This window comes from Numida meleagris, chromosome Z (genome assembly GCF_002078875.1).
Source record: "Numida meleagris isolate 19003 breed g44 Domestic line chromosome Z, NumMel1.0, whole genome shotgun sequence".
Classification (NCBI taxonomy): domain Eukaryota; kingdom Metazoa; phylum Chordata; class Aves; order Galliformes; family Numididae; genus Numida; species Numida meleagris.
Window position 1 is genome coordinate 978,350 of NC_034438.1, and position 3,916 is coordinate 982,265.

Sequence of the window (3,916 nt, forward strand, 5' to 3'; positions counted from 1 at the left end):
TCCGGGGCCCACGCGGGGAGGGGCGGGGCGGCCCCCGGCTGCGGATGGGGCTGGCCCCGGCCCGACAGCTCGCCGCGACGGGCGGCTGCGGACTCGGAGGAGACGGAGCGCCGTCGGGAACCGTCGTGGGACGGCGGACTGCGGGGAGCGGCCCGGGAAGGGAGCTCCGGGACGGGGCTGCACTGGAGAGGGAGCCCCGGGTTATCCGGGTCAGGGGCCGGTGGGCAGACGGCTCCGAGCCCTGCGCGCTGCGCGGGCTCCCGGCGCTTCCGACAGCCCCAGCCTGCGCCTGTCCCGCGCGTTGGGAAGGCACGTCGGCCTCGGAGCAGTCTCGCCGTGGCACTCTCGGGTTCCTAAATGAGCAGATTAAAACGTACTGCGGGAAGAAGCTGCTGCTGTCGGGGTACTCCCCCTGGGTCTGACTGCCTTCGAAGTTGTGTTTACAGACCGAGTGAAAATTCACGTGGATGGGCTCTGGAGGAGCTGGGCTCAGCCTTTCAGCTGTCCTGCTGAGGAAGGCTCGAGGGGACAGTTCTGGGGGCAGATTCCGAGTTGCTGGTATCGCTTCCAATAGGAGAGGAGTGAGTTCCACATCCCCATACCCTGCGGAGGGCGTGGGGCTGGGGGCTAAAGGGCAGGGCTGTCACTTCAGGTCTGTGTCCTCCTCCCAGTGCACAGTGTTTCCTTCTGCCCTTGCCCACACCTTCTTAAGGTGTATGGGCTGATGTCCCAGAGTTAATTCCTTTTGGGACCGCTCAGCTTCTCCTAATAGTTGCAGGTGAGGTTGGCTATCACAGACTGCTGCTTGGAAGAGATGGGGGGAGGGGGAGAGGTGTACAGAAAGAGCTCAGCCATCCGTTGGCAAAGAGGGAAGAGGCCAACAGAAGAGACAAGAAAAGGTTAGTGTGGCTTTTGTGCACAATATAAAAAGCAAGTCAATACCATTGGAGGGGCATTGGAGAGTACTCAAAGCAATCAGCCAGGGGCCATTGTGTTCCTTTAATCTACATGTGTATTTCCCAAGAACTCTATTAGTGAAGATGAATGAGCTGTGCAATGTCCCTAATTTCTTCTAATTTGGAGCTGGGTTTTTATGACACTCACAACCAGCACAAAACATGTCTGGCCTTCCAGAAGCTCTGGGCATGCCTGGGAGTCCTTTTTGCCTGCCGTAGTGAAAAAAGGAGACAGACAGCAAGGTGGGATGGAGCAACTTAGACCTATGGCCAGAATCTGGGCTGGCAGTAAGAGCCACGAAGGGGACTGGGTCCTGGTGGAATCGCTGCGTTTTGGGCACCTGTCAAAGCTGGCAAGCACAGGAACAAGACCATTTTCACTATTAATCACAGTGTGACATACAGCAGAATACTCCCAGAGCGGTGTGTATGTCCCCTGTATGTACATCCTGTGGATGCATAATGAAGACTAAACAGGAATAATCTTGGTCCTGTTGATGCTGCTGAGCATTGCTGAGCATGAGTGTGTGGCAGGGGGCTTCACACCTGGAGGTTGGCACCATAAAATGCCGTGGGTTTTGCTTCCTTTCCTCCGCTCTTTTCTTTGCATCAAATGGGAGTAATGGGGTCAACCTGCAGGTGGGATGTGCAGCAAGGATCGCTGCCCCGAGCGATGAACAGGACAGGAAATGGCCGAGGGGAAGGTGGGAGCAAGGTGAAAAGGGAAATGTTCGTTAGCAGGAGCCCGTGCCCTGTTTGCATGCTCTGCATCAGCCAGTGAGCTCGGGTGTTGGGCTCACCTTGCTGATGTGCCCCTCCGGAGCAGGGGAGTGGAGGTTCATGCTGTAAGGCTATGTTAATGCAATCCTTCTTTACTTGTTTTCCAATTAGCCTAATTGAATTCGGATTGCTTAAAAGTGGGCACCAGAGACATTTATCTTGATGGGATGACGGCCCTGAGCTCTAGCGATCCTATTAACTGTAAGAACACAAATCCCAGGTAGGGCCCGTCCAGCAGTAGCTCCCATGTGACCTAATGCCTTTAATCTGCTCCTCTTCCGTGCAGCACACACACACACACACACACAGGCATGTACACACGTGCACACATGCACACAGGTGCGTGCACATGCATACATGTGAATTTGTGCACACATGTGCACACAACATGCGCATGCAGTGGCTGCCTGTCAGGAGAAGAAGTATTCTATGCAAGGCCTCGGAGAAAGGCCTTTTATTATCCTCAAAAGTTCACAGAATCAGAGCCAGAGACCCATTAACTGGTTAGGGTGGGCAGGGCCCTCTGTCCCGCTGGTCCCCCCCTGCCCCAGCACTGTGCCCTCCCCCATATCGGGGGCTTTGGGGGGTCCCCACAGAGCAGCCCCCAGTGCCTGGTCCCAGCACAGCTCCAGCACTGCCCAGCACAGCAGTGCTGCTGGGGGCAGGGGCAGCTTCTGGGCTCCAGGCTGTGCCCAGTGCACTGGGCAACACTAAAAAGACCTGGCTGCATCTTCATCACATCATCCCTTCAGGTTCAGATATTAATAAACACAGAGATGAGTTTATATACACTGAGTTGGAGCAGTCAGTGTGATGCTTGCCTGCTCCAGGCTCCCCCACTGCCTGTCCCCAGGGCTCAGCACCCACTGAGCTGTGCAGGGCTCAGTGCTGAGCTCTGTGAATGCCCCCCCCTGGGAAATGCTGTACTGCTGCAGCTGATGGCTGTGAGCTGCTCTGGGGGCTCTGTGCCCCCAGCTCCATGCTGGCTTCTCAGGGCTGCAGGAGCTGGGCATGCTGCTAGCCCTGCCATTTCTGGGGTCCCCTGGCTTCACCTCAAGCCTGCAGGTCACTGCTTCCTGGTGGTGTTAGGGTTAGGGTTGCACTGCATTGCTTTGCAGTGAATTGCATTGCACCTTGTTTCACTGGATTGCATTCCGTTGCATTCCATTCCATTGGTTTGCATTGCACTGTTTTTGGGTTGGGGTTAGGATTAGTGGCACCTGGCAGTGGTGGTCTCAAGGTTTCGCTGACCACAACCACATGCTGTCAGCTCCCACCACCCAGGGACACTCCAGCCAGGATGCCGTCCAGCACCTCGTGTGACCTGGCCCTGCCGTGCCAGGCTGAAGCTTTTTATGTCTCTGGCTCTAAAAATGGTGCCTAAGGCAGCCCAGGTCCTGCCAGCAGCAGATCAGCTCAGCTGTGCACAGTGCCAGGCCAGGCAGTGTCCCCTGCTGTGGGTGGGGGGCTCTCGTCCCACCCATCCCATCCCCCAGCCACCTCCAGCCCCGCTCACCTCTGCCGGCCCGGGCCGTATTTTGGAATCTCGTTAATCGCTCGTTTGGTGTTTCTGACTGTACTTTCTTCTCTGACCCTTTAAACCACGAAAACGCTGATCCTGTATGTGCTTACGAACTTAATTAGCTCCTTTAAACCACCAGATGCTTTCAATAAGATTTTCAGGATGTCCCAGGCACATTTTAATTCAAAGGTCAAAAGTCTTAGGCCTGTTTACCGCAGCGTTTTATAGATAGGATAACTCAGCCTGAAAAGCAGCAGAACAGCACGGAGACACCTAATAACCTCATACAGATGAAGAAGGAGATAGATGGATCCTCACTAACCAGAGGCCAGTGGAGCTGGGCTGGCTGTTCTAACTGCTTTGTGCAAAGGCTTCCTTTTCCCATGTCTCGGTGTCAGCTGCATTTGCTGTCCCAGTGCTGCAGAGCAGTGGGACTCTCAGCAAGGCCCTCACTCACTGGGGCTTGGCAGAGCCACCACAGTTCTGTGGGGAGTGAAGGAGATGACCCAACGCAGGCAAAGGGAACTCAGAACAGGGGGGGCTGTGCATTTGGAGGGCGCTGTAGTAGTAAATTTTATGCTTTGTAGACAAGTTGGGTTCTATCTTTTTGTGCCTTGGAGAAGAGAGGAGGGGAGGGGAGGGGAAGGGAAGGGAAAAA